Consider the following 20,149-nt stretch of genomic DNA (forward strand, 5'->3'; position numbering starts at 1 on the left):
CCTGCCTCCCTCCCTCCTTCTGATTTGCAGACCCCCCTCCTCTCCGAGTTCCAGACCCCACCCCCTGCCTCCCTCCCTCTGATTTGCAGACCCCCTTTCCTCCGATTTCCCGACCCCCCCCCCCCTTGGAGTTCCTGACCCCTGGACCCCCCTGCCGCGACCCTCTCGAGCCCCCCTTCCCACCGCCAACCCTCGGGGCTTCAGAGCCCATCTATGAAGAAAGTTACAGGCAAGCAGACGCATAGAACGTTGGGGGTGAGAATTATTATATAGGACGCGTCATAATGGGTCTAGTGACATCAGCTAGGGCTTCGGAGCCCATCTGTGAAGAAAGTTACGGACGCAGGCAGGCAGACGCATAGAATGTTAGCGGTGAGAATTATTATATAGGATTGCATAGCTCAAAACGAGCAAAGGCTGACCACAACCTTGTGTGTCGAAACACGGACCGTGTCGGGTCCCTTGAATAACCAATAAAGCGTTTTCTCATGCCATCTTCCGAGTTGGTTTAGCCTGTGGTCAGCCTTTACTCCTTTTGAGAGCTGTGTGCTTTGCCCTTAGAACATATCTGAACCGGTTAGATAGCAAACATTAACCCCCACCCTTGCTTTTCAATTTGTGTCTGAAGGCAAAGAATGGGTAGTCCTCAACTCTTGGCCCTGACCTTATGTTACGTCTGTGGCCGTGACCACCCTCAGACTTACCCTGTTTCTGGGAGTCAGTGGCTGTGCTGGCTTCTGCTTGTCTCTGTGTCTGTCTCTGTCTTAGTTTCTCTCTGGCTCTGTGTGCTGATTGCCCTACTGAACCTCACCTGTGTGGGCTATGCCTTTTCCAAGATGGCTGCCGCCGACTCCTCTATGCCAGTATCCAAGATGGCTCCCGCTGGGCTGACTTCTCTGTGTGTCAAGCCTCTGTTTGGATGCAAGGTGATTGCTGCAGCTGTGCCTTTGGTGTGGAAGGGCTATGATACATAATTTTACCTTTGTCTATTAGATTGTAAGCTTTTTGAGCAGGGACTGTCTTTCTTCTATGTTTGTGCAGCGCTGCGTATGCCTTGTAGCGCTATAGAAATGCTAAATAGTAGTAGTAGTAGTAGTAGGCTTTATTAATCACTTAGAGACTACAGCCCTAGCCTTTGCATTTCATCTAAGGGCCCTGGTGTATAGAGTGCTCTGTACACTGTTTGCTCTGTGTGAGTTTCTATGTTTAACTAGATAGCTTAGGCACCGTGTGGCTTGTTAGCCTGTGTATAGCTTTGCTAGTTCTCTGTGTTTGTTCCTAGTGTTAGACTAGCCAGCTTAGGCACCGTGTGGCTTGTTAGCCTGTGTATAGCTTTGCTAGTTCTCTGTGTTTGTTCCTAGTGTTAGACTAGCCAGCTTAGGCACCGTGTGGCTTGTTAGCCTGTGTATAGCTTTGCTAGTTCTCTGTGTTTGGTCCTAGTGTTGACTAGCCAGCTTAGGCACCGCTTGGCTTGTGAGCCTGTGTATAGCTTTGCTAGTGCTCTGAGTTTGTTTCCAGTGTATGACTTGTTAGCTTGGGCACAGCTTTGTTGTTAGCTGGTGTGTAGCTTTACTAGTCTCCTGAGTTGCCTAGTGTATGTTTCTTGTGTATGACTGGTTTGCCTGGGCATAGCTTTCCTATTAGCTTGGGTACAGTCTACTAGTCCGAGTGTCTAACCTGCCGACTGCCAGAACCCAGACATTCCCTGCCTGGCTGCCTTGCCTTCGCCGAGGTGCCAGGGGGCACTCCTGGATCCTCATTCCTGCTGTTCCTGCTTGCAAGTTCCAGTTCCGGTTTTTCCTGTAAGCCCTGCCGGCCGCCCGAACCTGAGGGCTCAACCCTCGGGGAAAGGTGGTCAAGCGTAGGTGAAGCCTAGGTCCAGTGTGTTCCAGTCCAGCGGGTTCCGGTCCCGTGGGTTCCGCTCCAGTGTGTTCCAGTCCAGCGGGTTTTACTCCTGTATGTTCCAGTCCAGTGGGGCCCTCCAGTGTGTTCCAGTCCAGCGCGCACCCGTCCGGTGCGTTCCAGTTCCGTGTATTCCTGTGTAGAACTCCAGTCCGGGGTTCCAGTCCAGTTTTGTCTTATCTCTACCTTGGAGGTGATCTTGCCTGCCACTGCTGCTCCATGGTAGTGGCCCATGGGCTCACAAACCCAGTGCTCCCAGGGAGGAAGCCTGACAGTATGCCAAGGTCCTCGAGCACGCGACACCTTAAAACTGAATATGTATTAACAGTACAAAGCTTAATTCCCCTTATGTGGATGGTGGTAGCTTTCCTTTTCTTGCTTTGCCTGTTTTGTTTTGTTTAGCCTAGTGCATCTAAAAACAGCTACTGGAAATTAAATCTGAAGTGAATACTATAAATTAGTGCCCAATTTTATAGAATAATAGCACTTACGAGTGTGATTGGTGCCACTAATTGGCAATTACGCGCATTAGTGCTAGATGCTGTTTTGTAACATAGGCATAGAAGCCAACTTTTCAAAATGATTGGGGGTGCTGAATTTTTTTTTTATAGGTAATGCATTCCACCTCCCCCCTTGCTCCCCTCAAGTTCCAGGCCCCCTCTCTCCCTCCCCTCACTCCCTTCCTCCCTTCGAGTTCCAGGATTCCCTCCCTCCCGAGTTCCAGGGTCTCCCTCCCTCTGAGTTCCAGGGTCTCTCTCCCTCCGAATTTTAAAAGTCATCTTACCTCATCAGGGTTACAGCAGCAGCACCAGTGAAAAGCGTGCAGGCTCGACGCTTCAGCCCTTCCCTTATCTCTCTCTCAGCTGTGGTCCCTCCCTTGCAGAAACAGGAAATGAGAAAAAGGGCGGGACCAGAGCTGAGAGAAGGTAAGGGCTGAAGCACTGAGCTTGCACGCTTTTCACTGGTGCTGCCGCCGTAACTCCAACGAGGTAAGATGACTTTTAAAATTCGGAGGGAGGGGGCCTGGAACTCGAAGGGAGGGAGGGAGGGACTTTTAAAATTCTGGGCTGGTGAAGGGAACTTCCGGTGGGTGAAATATTGGGGGTGCTCGAGCACCCATGGAGTCGGCGCCTAGGAACATAGGCACCAACTTTGCTTAGTGTGTAATTGTGAGGAAGGTGTAAACATGGGCAGAGTTATGGGTGTGTCTCCGAGATAAGCATAACTTACAGAATACTACAAGTTAGACACTTCAGGGCACAATTGGACACCAACAGTTTCAACTGTCATTGACTTGGTATAACAATTAGTGCCTAACTTTAAGCTCATCAGTGCTGATATACACTACTATTCTATAATGGAATCTTGGCGCCAAGAAGCCATTATAGAATTGGTTCTAAGCACATGACATTAGAGTTCTTAAATCTCTGTGCCACTTTATAGAATTGCCAACTTTTTGTATTTTATTCTTACCAGATCTCTTTTAATTGGATGTCTTCTCCGCTTGAGATCACTGATAATTGTGTTGGGAACAGCTAAAGTCTAAAGCAGCCAATGGTCTGAGAATCTGTGTCAAGCAGGGGCAGACTGACTAGCCTGTCAATAAAGTGGTGCCTATAGCCAGTAATATATATCAAATGGGTTGTTAGGGGCCCATGACCCTTAGGGGCTCCGATCACTGTCAAGTCAGCCTCTAGTTTTAGGCCTAGCCAGGCATGAACCAGTGGTGTCCTGAAGATGAAGAGCTGGTATGTTTAACTGACAGGACAATGCATTCCCATTTATGGTAGAAGAGCAATAGCTTAGTCTGCAGGAGCAAGGGAAAAAGAAGGTTCTCATTGGTCCAACAAGGAAACTACCCTTGACTGGCTGAAGTATATAAAGGCCTCTCTAGCTTTCTTGCTTATGTAGCTGAAATCCTGGTACTTTCTTCCCAATTCTTGTTCCTATGATCATCTGTCTTGACTCCTGCCAAGAATTGCTCACCTTCCTCTAACCAGCTGTACCTAGGCTCTTACCCTTTAAAGTCTGACTTGGGAACTTCACTTAGCTATGCTTTTCCCAGATCCAGTTCACCCTTATAACTGTAATATCCTTTGGGAGGAGCTTCCTGTTATCAGCTAGTATGACAGAGACATGGTAGATGAGTCCATGCATCTGGCTGACCTCTCTGCAACCCTCCTCATGTGGAAAGTTCCTGTACATTGATGGTCTGATGATCTCCTGAGGGTCCTAGCTGAAGACCTGGAGATGGGCAGTGTTGAACCTCTTGACCAACGGGGGAGACCCACAGGACAAAAATAACTGGTGTCAGCGTGCTGTTTTGTGTGGATTACAAGATTCTAGCCAAAGCACTATCATAGCAGCTAGCCACCATACTAGTAGAGGTGATCCACCCCAACCACTGCTACATGGACCCAGACAGGACTATTTTGGATAATATAATTTTAGTCTAGTACTTAACTGACTACACACGTAGGGCTGATCTGTTGGTTGCTTTATTCTGGATAAAGCAAAGATTTTCATCATGGTATCTCTTGGGTAGCTTGCATATATTTGAGTTTAGCCCTTGTGTCATGGATCTTTATCCTTTCTTGATTGTAGAGTGATCAAGGTTATCTGATCTCGCTCTTGTGCCACTTACACAGGTGGCTTACTGAACCTGGCATATGGATCACCCATCAACCTAAATGGATGATGTACACCTCAAGGTCTAAGACCTAGAATATCTAGAGAGGATGTGGGTCTATCTAGAGACCACCTCTGCCAAGATCAATTGAGCCAAGTTCTTGTGTCTTTGTTAAGACTGTAACCTCCACCCATCTCACATCCTGTTTGGATTCAGAGGAATCTGGATCTTCTAGGCTGGTCTCTGCAGATATGAATTTCCCTTTAAGAGAGGACAAACAAGGGCTCATGTCTTTGATGTACTCCTTCCACCTTCAGACCCCCTCTCTGATGGCACATTCTGGCAGCTTTTTTCCCCACCAGATATGTGAGTTATGATTGGCAGCTTTTCGGTATCAGTACATCAGGGTGTGCTCATGGCCTAAGGCAGATACCTCTTATCTCCTGTAGAGGCTGATCGAAACTGGGGGGTTTTTCAGTTTTGGCTGAAACTGGCTAACCACTTTTAGTCAAAACTTATTACCTTGCAGTCAGCAGCTCTCTGCTAAATACACAGATTATTACCCTCCAGTCCCAGGAACTCTGTAAGCATGGGCTAACAAACGGCAGAGCCATTACAATAAAAACTACTCAACAAGTCTGGCACGTTTAGGTACCGATGTCAATTCAGATGTAGTTAAACAACCTCTGAGGCAGGAACTTTGTTAGAATGTGTAAAAAAAAAAATCATGACTGCCAGCTTTTTATGCTTACCCAAACTATGCCCAAGTAACAAGAGAAAGTAGCGTTGAGATGTTTCCCATTTTGTGTTTAATTACAAAACTGATTACAGACAAGCATCATATGTGGGATGCAAATGAAACAAATAAATACATTCTTACTAAAATAGGGTAAAGGAGTCCAGACACTGGTCTACATTGCAGACATTATACCAGCCTGATGCACAACCCAGAATAAAAAAGCACATTGATGTCACTGAATGTGAGGACTATATGCACTGTACTGTGGTTAGTGTTGCTCTCTGAGTCTCTTTGGTGCTGGTTTTCCCAATAGGGGCTTCTGTGTTAGAGACATATCCATAACTGCTTCTGGGTAGCTCACTGCCACTGATTGTGTTCACTAGGAGCAATTCAGTCTCCTTTGGGCCTCCCTCAATGATGGTTTTCTTCAGATGTGCCTAGTAATGGTGATCTTGTCAAGGGTCTTCTCAGTGTTCATTCAGTGTTTCCCTCCAGCTGGTGACTCCTCATGTAGAGGAGTATTAAAAGCCCTTAAAGGAGACTAAGGGCCTGAATGTTACTTGAATTTATCTCCTGGGCCATACCAGAACCAAGCAGCTCAACTTGTTTTGATTTTACCTGCTTCTGGGCTCAGAGTTCATTTCCTCCTGCTGGCAAGTGCAGTTCAGGAGGAGGTCAAGGAAGGTTTCTTCTTTATTCAAAAAGACATTCTAATCTGCAAACGAACCTTTTCCGGAGATGCGAAGGCGGTAGAACGAGAGGACATGAAATGAGATTGAAGGGGGGCAGACTCAAGAAAAATGTCAGGAAGTATTTTTTCACGGAGAGAGTAGTGGATGCTTGGAATGCCCTCCCGCGGGAGGTGGTGGAAACGAAAACGGTAACGGAATTCAAACATGAGTGGGATAAACATAAAGGAATCCTGCTCAGAAGGAATGAATCCTAAGGAGCTTAGACGAGATTGGGTGGCAAAGCCAGTGGCGGGAGACGGAGATGGTGCTGGGCAGACTTATACGGTCTGTGCCAGAGCCGATGGTGGGAGGCGGGACTGGTGGTTTGGAGGCGGGGATAGTGCTGGGCAGACTTATACGGTCTGTGCCCGGAAAAGGACAGGTACAAATCAAGGTAAGGTGTACACAAAAAGCACATGTGAGTTTATTTTGTTGGGCAGACTGGATGGACCGCGCAGGTCTTTTTCTGCCGTCATCTACTATGTTACTATGTATTTGAAAATCTGGAAAGATGCAAATCTTCCTGTCTCACATTTTGCAAAAAAAGGAAAAAAAAAATCGAAGCACTTTATAGAACAAAAATCCAACAACCAATAAATCTAAGCCAAACATAACCAAGAAACCAATCAAGGAAAGGAGGTCTCTGCTGTGCTGTTCATACTCCATTCAAATTCCAGGGAGCATATTGATGGAGAAGACTTACCTTGGGGTATAGCAATAGGAGGGGGGGGGGGCACCAAATGAAAACCAAAAGCCAGCAGCAATGACATCTTTCCAACTGAAAACAGAAAAACTCTCTTCCTGGAACACAAAAGCAGCACCAAACCAAACAACAAAGAATACACAAGGCTGTGCCACAGAGTCAAATAACAAACACTAGAGACAAAGGGAAAAACAAGCAAACAGGGAAAGCTGCCTTTACATACACAAATCGGATAAGGAACAATGCTTACAAGAATCAGGAGACAAACATAGCAGACAAAGACTTAAAGCAGGCTAAAGGGAAGGGCTGCTTCTAATACACAAGTCAGAAAGAAGCAGGGCTTACACTGCAGTCAAAGGTTTAAAGCAAACAAAGGGAAAAACAAACAACGTTCTTACAAGAACTCAGCCAGCACCCACAGCTGGGTAGGGAAAGGGAAGACAGGCAGAGACAGAGCACACACAGCTGCACGGAAGCAAAGCAATCAAGGAAAGCAGCTGGCAACAAACGGCTCTCTGAACAGTGAAAGGTAACAAGGGAAACCACACAGGGAAACAGAACAGGCTATGCTGGAGAGCATAGTTAACAAGGAAGTAATCCATTCAGGTTCAAACCAGAACCACACACACAAAAACAGAACAGGGCTTTGCTTGGGAGCAAAGTTAACAGGCAAGTAATCTGTACAGATTCAAACCAGAACAACACACACAGAAACAGAACAGGGCTTTGCTTGGAAGCAAAAATAACAGGCAAATAATCCATACAGGTTCAAACCAAAACCACACACACAGGGCTCAAGGCTGTGCCCAGAGGCACAGCTAACGACACCAGTTCCCTCAGAATCAAACAACAGTACAACAAGAAAAGGGAAAAATAGACCTGTTGCAAAGGCAACGCAGGAAAGCTCCCTGGGTCCTTATAAAGGAGTAGGCTGATGATTTCACAAGTAGGAAATGAAGCAGGGAGACCAAAACAAGGCTTGGCTTCAGGAACACCAATGCGATGCTTGGCTAACAGGAAGAACAACAACAGGAAAAAAGGCAGACTAGAGAGGTCACAGATCTAGATACAGAGAAACAGTAGGTCTGGACATAAAGGCATGGCCACAACCGTGACATTTGGGAGGGGTCACAGTTTCCACCACAAGTGTTACAGGTAGAGGGAGATAGGGACCTGAGCTCCCCACTCCATAGAGCACTTCACCGACCACTACATTACTCCAGGGACCTGCATGCTGCTCTAATAGACCTGACTTTAACATTCTAAGGCTGTCATAGAAGCTGGTAAGTCATATATTTTTATTCACATTTTTGGGGGGTGGGATGGGGTCAGTGACCACTGGGGGGTATTGGGGTGTTGCCACAGATTCCCTTCAGTGGTCATCTGGTAATTTTAGGGCACCTTTTTGTGCCTTATTTGTTCTGAAAACAGGTCTAGACCAAAACGTCTTAGTTTTAGTCCTGGACATTTTTGTTTTATTCCATTATGGCTGTAAAAACGTCCAAGTGTTAAGCACGCCCTAATCCTGTTTCCGACATGCCCCCTTGTGATTTGGATGCACTGCAGACGAATTGCATAGATAAACGCCTGCAAAATAGGATTAGAAAATACCGATTTGGACGTTTTGAGAAGAATAACATCCAAATGGTGCTTTATGACACCTTTTGGACATTTTTCTCTTTTGAAAATGAGCCCCTTGGTGAAAGGATGACACCACCAGCAGGTGCTGCTGGGCAGACCGGAGAGATCTAGATGGAGTATATAGAATCAGACAGAAATTCTGGGGTGACTACTGAGAATCTTGTGCACTAAAAGTAGTATCTTAAAGGAAATCCGAAAGGTGATTGGTAGCCAACGTTCTACTTGGAAGAATGAGGTGACTTGATCGTATTTCTTTCCTCCCAAGAGTAATTTCACCAATGATATTTCTGCACTAGCTGCAAACATCGTAAACACCCTTAAAAAGTGAATTGCAGTAAAAGTGCTCCTCTGTCTAACAGAGGTCATATTGAGTGTATCTGACACAATTTAAAGAAACACCTACTTACCAATAATGCAATGTGAACATGGAAAGATAGCCCAGAATCCAGCAAAACCCCTAACTCCTAAATTCAGAACTAACCTGAATCTGGCTCCCACAAAAAGGTAAAGACCCCGGGTTAACAAACTGAAAGTTCTTACTAAAACAGTATCTTAGTTTTAGACATATTCAATTGCATCTTGTTAAACTGTAGCCAGTGAGTAATCCTAGAGAAGTGAGAATTCAAAATAAATAATACTCCTCAGTCCCCAGTGTCAACAGTAAATGAAAGTAAATGTCATCCACATATATGTACAGGATCAACCCCAGAGACTGAATCAGGCCTTCCAGTGGCGCCATGAAAATATTAAACAGTGTAGGCGCCAGCAAAGATCTTTGTGGCACCCCACTGGGAAGAGAGAAAACAAATGAATTCCTAAGTACTTGATAAGATCTGTTATTGAGACATAATTTAAACCGATCTAATACTGAACCTGAGATTCCAATACTGAATAACCTATCGATGATGATCCACCAAGTCAAACACAGACAACTTGGTTGTTAGTCCTTATTTTATATAATGTTGAAGATTTTAAGCTGAAAAAAAGAAACACAACTACAAGAGATCAGAGTAAGGTTTCCTTTATTCAGAATTGCATATGTTATATTGCTGGCAATGAGAAAAAATTGGGATTTAGGAAGGCAGAGTGAGTTGGCTCCTGAAATTCCAATTCTCTCCTAAAGCAAAATAAAACAGATCCACTCTTTTATAGCCCTTAAAATACAAGTTTCAGGCATGAACAGTTCTTTTGAAAAAGAAATTGATGGTTTCAACTGTTATGTACTGTAAATACCTAGTGGCATAGTCTGTGGGGGTGTTACCAGCACATCACTGTTGGCACCTTAAATGTCTCCCCAATTCTTATCTAGTTTATTCAAATATATTTAAGCTGGAAAAACAAATACTACAGAGATGGAAAGACAGCATGATTGAGGCTTGGGTCTATGCTAGCATATAAGCATTTTTTGAGCTGCTGTTCTTAAAGAAAATTAACTCATTCTAATTCCACAATTTCCTGCTCTTATTCAATGATCCCATTGCTAGGATCATGTAGACAACACTCATCAGTATTCATCAATGCTTGTATCTCCTGTTGTATGTCCATATAAATAGCCTTCTTTTATTCCAAAATACTCATTTTTCTATCATCAAATGGCTGGTCCCTTACATATGTTACTTGAGCTGGCATACTAGGAGACTTCACTGAGGCTAGTTGTTTTTTACAGCATTGAGGGCACTGAAAGAAACATTGAGGGGCATTTTTGATAAAACATCGAAATCAAAATTTGGGGGTGGAGGGGGCTCCTCTTCTTGGTCATCTGGTGGTGGCTGTGGCTCCTCTGGGAGAGGCTGTCCTCTGCGCTGGGCCAAATTGTGCAACATGCAGCACGCCACAAAGATCTTGGCCACCTTTTCTGGACTGTAGAGCAGCTCTCCTCCAGACCGGTCCAGACAGCGGAACCGGTTTTTCAACAAACCAAAGGTCCGCTCAATGATCCCCCGGGTGCTGTGATGTCTCCTGTTGTAGGTTTCTTCTGCCCCTGGTTGTGGGTGGATCAGGGGGGTCATGAGCCATGTCCTCTGCGGGTAGCCTCGGTCACCTTTGGAGAAAAGCAGAATGAGATAGATGAGTGTGTATTGCTTGGAGCAGGTCCGGGGGGGGGGGGAGGAGGGGGGGATTTGGATAGTGGGTTGTGGAGTGAGGTGGAAGAAGCCAGGGCGGAGGGTTGCCCAGTGGAGGAGGTATAGTATGGGTACATGCATGTGGCACTTACCTAGTAGCCATCCACGAATGAACTCCCCTCGCTCGAACCTGCGGAAGATGCCCGAATGCTGTAGGATGTAGGCATTGTGGGTGGACCTGGGGTACCTGGCACACACGTCTAATATCTCCCCCTGGGCATCACATACAACTTGCATGTTCATAGAATGAAATGCCTTCCTATTTCTGTAGGTGGCTTCGTGTGGCCAGGGGGGTCTGAGGGCTACGTGTGTGCAGTCTATCACACCGATGACCGGGGGGAATCTAGCAAGAGCATAGAAGGCAGCCATGTTGTTGTGCAGGGCCTGGGGGGTGGTGGGGAAAGTGATGTAGTGTGAGGTGTGAGTTAGAAAGGCATCCAGGAACTGGGTGAGACAGTGTGAAATAGAAGCCTGGGTGAGCCCTGTGTTAGCAGCTAATACGGATTGGAAACTGCCAGTGGCCAGGACAGAGAGAGAGGAAGTGATTTTGAGGTGGGCAGGGATGGGGTTATTCCTACGTGTCTGGGGCTGAAGGAGGGGTTTCAGCTGCTCATACAGCTGAAGAATGGTGGCCCTAGCAAACCTGAACCTTGTTAGACATTGCTGGTCAGTGAGTTGTAGGAAGGTGGTGCGGGGCCTAAACACTCAGGGCCGTGAATACCTCCTGCGGTGGGTGGCCTCTTCATGTAGCATGCATGCCACAAGTGCATTAAGTGCATCCATATCCCCACCACCAGTGCAAGTATTAGGACTAGTAGTCAAACACCAACACACACAGATCCCTCACTTTCCGCAAACGAATCTTTCCGGAGATGGGAAGGTGGTAGAACGAGAGGACATGAAATGAGATTGAAGGGGGGCAGACTCAAGAAAAATGTCAGGAAGTATTTTTTCACAGAGAGAGTAGTGGATGCTTGGAATGCCCTCCCGCGGGAGGTGGTGGAAATGAAAACGGTAACGGAATTCAAACATGCGTGGGATAAGCATAAAGGAATCCTGTGCCGAAGGAATGGATCCTCAGGAGCTTAGTCAAGATCGGGAGGCGGGGCTGGTGATTGGGAGGCGGGGATAGGGCTGGGCAGACTTATACGGTCTGTGCCAGAGCCGGTGGTGGGAAGCGGGACTGGTGGTTGGGAGGCGGGGATAGTGCTGGACAGACTTGTACGGTCTGTGCCAGAGCCGGGGTTGGGAGGCAGGGCTGGGGAGGTGAGGATAGTGCTGGGCAGACTTATACGGTCTGTGCCTGTGCCAGAGCCGGTGGTTGGGAGGCGGGGATAGTGCGGGGCAGACTTATACGGTCTGTGCCCTGAAGAGCAAAGTAGGGTATACACAAAAAGCAGCAAATATGAGTTATCTTGTTGGGCAGACTGGATGGACCGTGCAGGTCTTTTTCTGCCGTCATCTACTATGTTACTATGTTTCCGCCACCACGCCCTCTGGCCACTCACTCGCCAAACAGTACAGGAACACAGAGACAAACGGAGGTCAGGGAATAGAGTATACACATGGGAACAGTGAATGGGGAGGGATAGGAGAGGGGAAGGGGGCGATGGAGCAAAGGAGTAGGAGTAGGGAAAGGTCAAAGGGTAAGTCACAAAAGAGGCAGGGCACACAGACGAACGTCACAGGTACTCAGCATGCTCGGCTTTCTCTCTGCAACCACCAATTCAACTCTTCCACCAACCATCTCGCCACTCTCCAACTACACATAATCGGTAATGGGTCTAAAGACGATTTCCCCCTTGCTCTGGTCGCTTCTATTTCGGGTCCAACTTATTACGCCCGTCTTCGCGCTCAACCAGAGCCATTTCGCTATCCGTTATATGTTGTACACATCCACGTCGTATCAGCGCCCCTAACACGCCCCAGACACGCCCCTTATTTGGGCGTTTTTAAGTAAACGTAGAAGCGACATGGACGCACTGACACTTTGGTTTCCATTATATTGATTTATTCGATGGAGTGCAGTTGAAAACGTCCAAGTTCGGCTTTCGATTATACCGCATTATTCATTTTTGGGAGATAAACGCCTATCTCCCGATTTAGGTCGCAATATAGGCGTTTTTGTCTTTCGATTATAAGCTGGATAGTCTTATGTTTCTTACCACTTTTGTTCAATTTTGCTACTCCTTTTATTTTTTCTAATTTCTGATTGAGGAGTGACAGTTTTTCCCTATTATTTTTGTAGAAACCCAAATAGTAGCAAGATTCCATGCTGTCAATCCCAGGGCAAGCAGTGGCTTCCCCCATGTCTGTCTCAACAGCAGACTACAGACTTTTCCTCCAGGAAGTTGTCCAAACTTTTTTAAAACCCAGATATGTGTAATCCGTTGGGTTGGTCGTGAGCCCTTGGGCCCTGGCCAAGGCCAAGGGGAGACAGACCCCCCCCCACCACACACCCCAGCTATCCAATACCCCTAATCTACCCCTTCCCGCAATCCCTCAGGAAGAAGGGAAAAAGGCATACAGGCGGGCCTCGCGGCCAAACCAGAACCCACGCACCCAGAGCCACTCGTGCGAGCCTCACGGCTGAACTGGAACCAATCACACACAGGGAGGGGTGAAAGAACCCAGAGGGCCCCCCCCCCCCCCGGGGCCCCAAGATGCCAGACACGCGCTGAACACCAGCAATAGGGCAGAGGGAGAAACAAAGGACCAGAGCGGGCCACGCCCACCCAGGGGACTAGCGTAGGACAGGGGAACTAACACAGCAACCCCCCCCCCCACCAGGGTAGGAAGCCCCAGGCAGAAGCCAGAGGAACCAGACACAAAAGGAAGGCAGAAAGCCTTTGCCTCAAACCCACTGTAGACAGAGGCAAACAGAACACAAAGGGTTAAGCTTGTAGAGCCAGCAGAGAGAGAGTTCCATAAATCAACAAACAATCAGAGAGAATGCTTCCCTTCCAGGAGAGGGAGCAGGGCTGATAGATCAAACACACTGGCAGAGGCAGGAACACCATACACACAGTACACAAAGGGTTAAACTCACTGAGCCAGCAGGCCGGGACACTGAGAAGAGAAATCCTTAAAACGAACAAACAATGGAGAACGCTCTCACTCAGCCCAGAGCCCCGGAGGCTGAGCAATGCCCAGCCCCCACTAAACCAGTGGCGTAGCTAGACTGCCAATTTTGGATGGGCCTGAACCTAAAGTGGGTGGGCACAAAATTTTCTCCCTATCCCCCTTCCCCAGCAAAATTTAGTCACACTAATCAGATGCATTTGTCACATAGGGGTAAAGTGCTGCTTTTCAGTGCATCAGGTTTCAGAAAATGTATTTAAAAGCCTAACACCCTTTTCAATGAGCTTTCAGAGGCCAAAAACCTCCTGCCTCAGGTCAGCATAACGCTGTTATGGTATCCTCTCCTGACCTAAGGAAGGAAGTATTGGTCTCTGAAACTTTATTAACACAGGTACCATATTACTTTATCCTAAATTAAAATAAAATTATTTTCTTTACCTTTGTTGTATGGCCATTTACGTTTTCTCATTGTGTTGCTCCCAGTCTCTAGATTCTGCTTTCCTTCGTCTTTCTCTTGCCAGGGTTTCCTGTCCATTCACCACCTATGGCTTTTCATCTTTTCCTCACCCTTGTTCTCCACATGCTCCTTCCTCTTATTCTCCAGTCTTTCCCTACTCTGTCCTCTCCCTCTTTCCATCCAGCAGCTCCCCTCTTTCTTTTGCATCCAGCGTCTCCTTTTTCTCCCTACCCTTCCATCCAGTGTCTTCCCTCTTTCTCTCCTCATCCTTCCACCCATCTACCCTCTCTCCTGATCCTTCCATCTAGTGTCTCTATCTCTCTACCCTTTTCTGTTCAGTCTCCCCTCTCTATCTCTCTCTCTCTCTCCACATCCTTCCAGTCTCTCCCCTTTCTCTCTGCATCCTTCCATCCATCTCCCCTCTTTCTCTCCCTATCCTCCCATGTCCAGCGGCTCTCTCCCTTCCCTCCAGTCCCTTCTTCCTCTCCCTCCCATGTCCCAGCAGCTCTCTCCCTTCCCTCCAGTCCCTTCTTCCTCTCCCTCCCATGTCCCAGAAGCTCTCTCCCTTCCCTCCAGTCCCTTCTTCCTCTCCCTCCCATGTCCCAGAAGCTCTCTCCCTTCCCTCCAGTCCCTTCTTCCTCTCCCTCCCATGTCCCAGCGGCTCTCTCCCTTCCCTCCAGTCCCTTCTTCCTCTCCCTCCCATGTCCCAGCAACTCTCTCCCTTCCTTCCAGTCCCTTCTTCCTCTCCCTCCCATGTCCAGCAGCTCTCTCCCTTCCCTCCAGTCCCTTCTTCCTCTCCCTCCCATGTCCCAGCAACTCTCTCCCTTCCCTCCAGCCCTTTCCTCCTCTCCCTCCCATGTCCCAGCAGCTCAGCCATTTTTCCTCCAGGTCCGCATCCTTCGCGCTGTCTCTATCCCTTTTGTCCCACGGAGGCAGCGCTTCCTTCCTGCCCTGTCTTCTCCCGAAGCTCCGCTGCATCGGTCCCTCCCTGCAAGTAGAATCCTCCTTCGCCGGTCACGCTGCGCTGCCATGCAATTGCACATGCAGCTTCGCTCCTCCCCCTGCCGCGTTCATCCGGCCCTAAACAGGAAGTGCATCACAGAGGGCCAGATAGACGCGTCGGGGGAGGAGCGAAGCTGCATGTGCAATTGCATGGCAGCGCAGCACGACCGGCGAAGGAGGATTCTACTTGCAGGGAGGGACTGATGCAGCGGAGCTTTGGGAGAAGACAGGGCAGGAAGGAAGCGCTGCCTCCGTGGGACAAAAAGGATAGAGACAGCAATGCGGATGGGCGGGCCTGGAGGGAAAATGGGTGGGCCTGGGCCCGTCCAGGCCCACCCGTGGCTACGCCTTTGCACTAAACAAACGAGCAGCTGACCCTGATTACAGAGCTACGCACACACACACAGCAGCAGCTAACCCAGAGGGAAGGAAAAGAATACTCTAACACAACACAGATCCCTGTCAGAACCTAGAGCACGTTCTGAGAGAAAACTATCAGGCTTTCCAGTTACCACCAAGCGTAAGTAACGCAAAAGCAGAGAAACTCTTCAGCCACTCAGAAGAGACGTCCCCCCCTCCCCCTCAGCCAAACCGGCAGAATCATAACAATATGCTAACTGTAGTTAACACATCGTCCGGCAATGAGTTCCAGATCTTAATTATTCTTTGAATGAAAAAATATTTCCTCCTATTTGTTTGTTTTAAAAGTATATCCAAATAATATCGTTGAGTGTCCCCTGGTCTTTGTACTTTTTCAAAGAGTGAAAAATTGATTCACTTTTACCCTTTCTACACCATTCTGGATTTTGTAGACCTCAGTCATATCGTCCCTCTGCCATCTCTTTTCCATGCTGAAGAACCTTAACCTCTTTAGCCTTTCCTCATATGAGAGGAGTTCCATCCCCTTTATCATTTTAATTTTGGTTGCTCTTCTTTGAACCTTTTCTAATTCCGCTATATCTTTTTGATATACGGTGACCAGAATTGAACACAGTACTCAAGGTGAGGTCGCACCATGGAGTGATACAGAGGCATTATACTATTCTTGGTCTTATTTACCATCCCTTTCTAATAATTCCTAGTATCCTGTTTTGCTTTTTTGGCTGCCGCCAGACACTAAGCAGATCTCCTCAATGTTTTGTCTATGACACCTAGATCTTTTTCTTATGTGCTGACTCCTAAGGTGGACCCTAGCATCAGGTAACTACGATTTGGGTTATTCTTCCCAATGTGCATCACTTGCATTTGTCCACATTAAATTTCATCTGTATTTGGATGCCCAGTCTTCCAGTTTCTCAAGGTCTTCCTGCAATTTTTCATAGTCAACACGTGTTTTGAACAACTTTTAATAGTTTTGTATCATCTGCAAATTTAATCACCTCACTTGTCATTCTGATATCCAGATCATTTATAAATATGTCAAATAGCACCGGTCCCTGTACAGATCCCTGTGGCAGTCCACTATTCACCCTTCTCCACTGAAAAACAGGCCACTACCCTCTGTTTTCTGTCCAATAACCCAATTCCTAATCCACAAAAGGACATTGCCTCCTATTCCACGACTTACATTTTCTCAGGAATCTCTCTTGAGGATCTTTGTCAAAAGCTTCCTGAAAATCTAGATACACTACATCAATTGGCTCAACTTTATCCACATGTTTATTCATGCCTTCAAAGAAATGAAGCAAATTGGTGAAGCAAGACTTCCCTTGGGTGAACCCATGTTGACTCTGTCCCATTAAACAATGTTTGTCTATGTGTTCTGTAATTTTTTCTTTTTTCTTCGAGCAGGGACTGTCTCTTCATGTTCAAGTATACAGCGCTGCGTACGTCTAGTAGCGCTTTAGAAATGATAAATAGTAGTAGTAGTAGTAGTAATATTAGTTTCCAATATTTTGCCTTCCACTGATGTCGGGCTTACCGGTCTGTAATTTCCCAGATCACTCTTGGAACCCTTTTTAAAAACCAAAGTTACATTGTCTACCCTCCAATCTTCAGGTGGCTGATTTTCCAATTTGATGGAAGAGAAGTGTTATGATTGAGGACGAACTGAGAGCGCAGTATAGACTTTGAGCATAGATCTTTGGGTCATTATTTGCTCTTATTGGCCTTTAAGTATTCAGTGACAGTTTGGATGTTCATTCTTCAAGACTCCAGAGACTCCTGATTCAGGCATCATAGCCAAAACACGGCCCATCTAAAAGTGTAATAAAGGATCTTTTGGTTGTGGAGACTTGTTCTTCTGTGTTTTGTTTCGCATGCTAATGGCAGCATTAGTGCATGGCCATTTATACAAGAAATAGAAAGAGGCCATTTTTATGTCTGTGGCAAACACCTGCATAAGGGTGCACTATGTCCATTATTTACTACATCTTAGTAAATGCACCCCTTAGTTGGCTTTCCAACTATTATGCCTCCAGTACATTGCTATGCAGATTTCAAACTGATGGAATTCGTGAATTCCACATCTTTAAAAAAAAATCTGCTGTTCTGGTACTTAATTACTATTCTGTGAACTCTGTATGTTCTTAAATGTGCCTGTTCTAAACCATGTAAAGTTTTACAATATATATGAATAGTTTTAAACAGCCTGTCTTCGCTATGTGGTAAATTCTCAATACATTGTGCTTTCTTGTAAAGATAATTTTGCCGCTAACATTACTATATTTCCTATAAAGGAGTGCCTGCCAACTCATCCACTGCATGTGGTAATTATAGTCTTACTTCACACCCTGTCATGCATTAGTACTAGTTTAGATGCTTATAGGATATAATCTTCAGGAACACATCTTCCAGTATTGCAATTGTATATCTAGTATGTCTCAAGAAAACAGAAATAAAGGTTAATAAATACAAACAAAGCCAAAAATATACATGATTAGAGATTGTTATTTTTATTGGACACCAGCTAGTCTTCCGCAACTGATACTACTTCTACTACTTCTCATTTCTGTAGCGCTACTAGATGTACACAGCGCTGTACACTGGACATAAAGAGACAGTTCCTTCTCGACAGAGCTTACAATCTAATTAGGACAAATAAGTGAATTACTAAGGTGGGAATGATATAACATGGGTACTGAACAAGTGAGTAAGGGTTAGGAGTTACACGCAGCATCAAAAAGTTAGGCTTTGAGCCTAGATTTGAAGACGGCCAGAGGTGGAGCTTGATGTACTAGCTCAGGAAGTCTTTTCCAGGCATATGGTGCAGCAAGATAAAAGGAATGAGTCTGGAGTTAGCAGTGGAGGAGAAAGGTGTAGATAAGAGAGATTTACCCAGTGAACGGAGTTCCCGGTGAGGAGTGTAGGGAGAGATAAGAGTGGAGAGATACTGAGGAGCTGCAGAGTGAATGCACTTGTACGTCAATAAGAGGAGCTTGAATTGTATGCGGAAATGGATAGGGAGCCAACGAAGTGACAAGGAGAGGGCTAATATGAGCATAGTGACACTGGCAGAATATAAGTCGTGCAGCAGAATTTTGAACAGATTGAAGGAGAGAGGGCTTGCTTAGTGGGAGACCTGTGAGAAGCAAGTTGTAATAGTCTAAGCGAGAGGTGATAAGGGTGTGGATAAGGGTTCTGGTAGTGTGCTCAGAAAGAAAAGGATGAATTTTGGTGATATTACAGAGAAAGAAACAACAGGTTTTAGCAGTCTGTTGAATATGTGCAGAGAAGAAGAGAGAGGAGTCGAAGATGACCCCAAGATTACGAGCTGATGAGTCAGGGAGGTTGAGAGTGTTATCCACAGAGATAAAGAATGGGGGAAGAAGAGAGGTTGGTTTAGGGGGAAAGCTAAGAAGCTTAGTCTTGGTCATGTTTAGTTTCAGATGGCGGTGAGACATCCAGGCAGCAATGTCAGACAGGCAGGCTGATACTTTGGCCTGGATTCTTGCTGAAATTTCTGGTGTGGAGAGGTAGATCTGGGAATCATCAGCATGATAATTCTTTTTAACTTCCAAAATCTCATTGAGATCCTTATAGATGAAAAAAAGCAATAGACAATCATGTTTATTCTTTACAACCCAACAGAAATTGAAAAGAATTATACAAATGGGATCAAGAATGTCTGTCCATCCATCTGTGTGTGCGAGGGCAAAATAACACACTGAAAATTTAACAGTGTGGACATAGGGGACAGACCGGTAGAAAGATGAATTGAGTTTGAAAATGGGCCAGATCATACTGGGGGTTCTAGATAGGTCCCACTCCCCAAAATGGACCAATGACAGGATTTCCAGCATCCATAGCATAGAAACTTATATAGAGTGAAACACAGCAGTTAGATAATTCCTCCTTTCAAAATACCTTGCAAATTCTTTTTATCCCTGTTCAGATTCTTTTACTTTGGAGGATACCTTTAGAAAGCATACTCAGATAAGTTCTTGTTTTATAGTCCAAGAGGGGTCATGATGATATTTTTGGGAAGATGTTTTAATCTGCAAATATTTGATCCAGACTGAAGTACGAATATGTGGTATACAAGTTTTGACTGCGTTGTTTCTTACTCTTACTTCATGCTTTTATAATGAAAGAATTTAGTTTTTGAATAATTTAATTGAAATAAGTACTGGTATATACAATTTGTTTTGGGATTACGATCTTAACTAATTAATTTTGCTGCAAGCCAACAGAAGTACTGAGGAGCACAAGATGGAAGGAATGAGTAGTAGAAATATGTCATGAAAACAGTTTTGTTTTTTTTTACTTGACAGCCCACATACCATCTGATGCTCCTTCACAAGAAGAGTAAGGAGGAGTAAGAGCAGGAACCTGCCCAAGTCTGACACAAACCATAAAATCCAAAAGTAGAAGCCAAGAGCAAAATGCTTACATTCCTCAACATTCATTTAATCATGTCAGTCCCAGACTGCCTTTCTTTTTCCTAAAGTACTTTCTATCTTTTTTTATATACCTGTCACATACTGCTTTGGGTCAATCTCTTCTTAAAGGTGGTTAATAATCCAAATAGATATAGATATATCAGTATTTCATTAGAATTAAAGGTATTGGTCTTTTATAAATCAAGTGTGAAAAATGCCGAGTGAGGAGCCATGATGATGATGGTAATAGAATATTTGTCCAATGGCTTAGTAAAATGTAGGCATGTTATCAAACAATGTCTTAGCAATGTCACAGCAGTT

The sequence above is a fragment of the Microcaecilia unicolor genome, unplaced genomic scaffold, assembly GCF_901765095.1.
Source record: "Microcaecilia unicolor unplaced genomic scaffold, aMicUni1.1, whole genome shotgun sequence".
In the NCBI taxonomy this organism is placed as follows: Eukaryota; Metazoa; Chordata; class Amphibia; order Gymnophiona; family Siphonopidae; genus Microcaecilia; species Microcaecilia unicolor.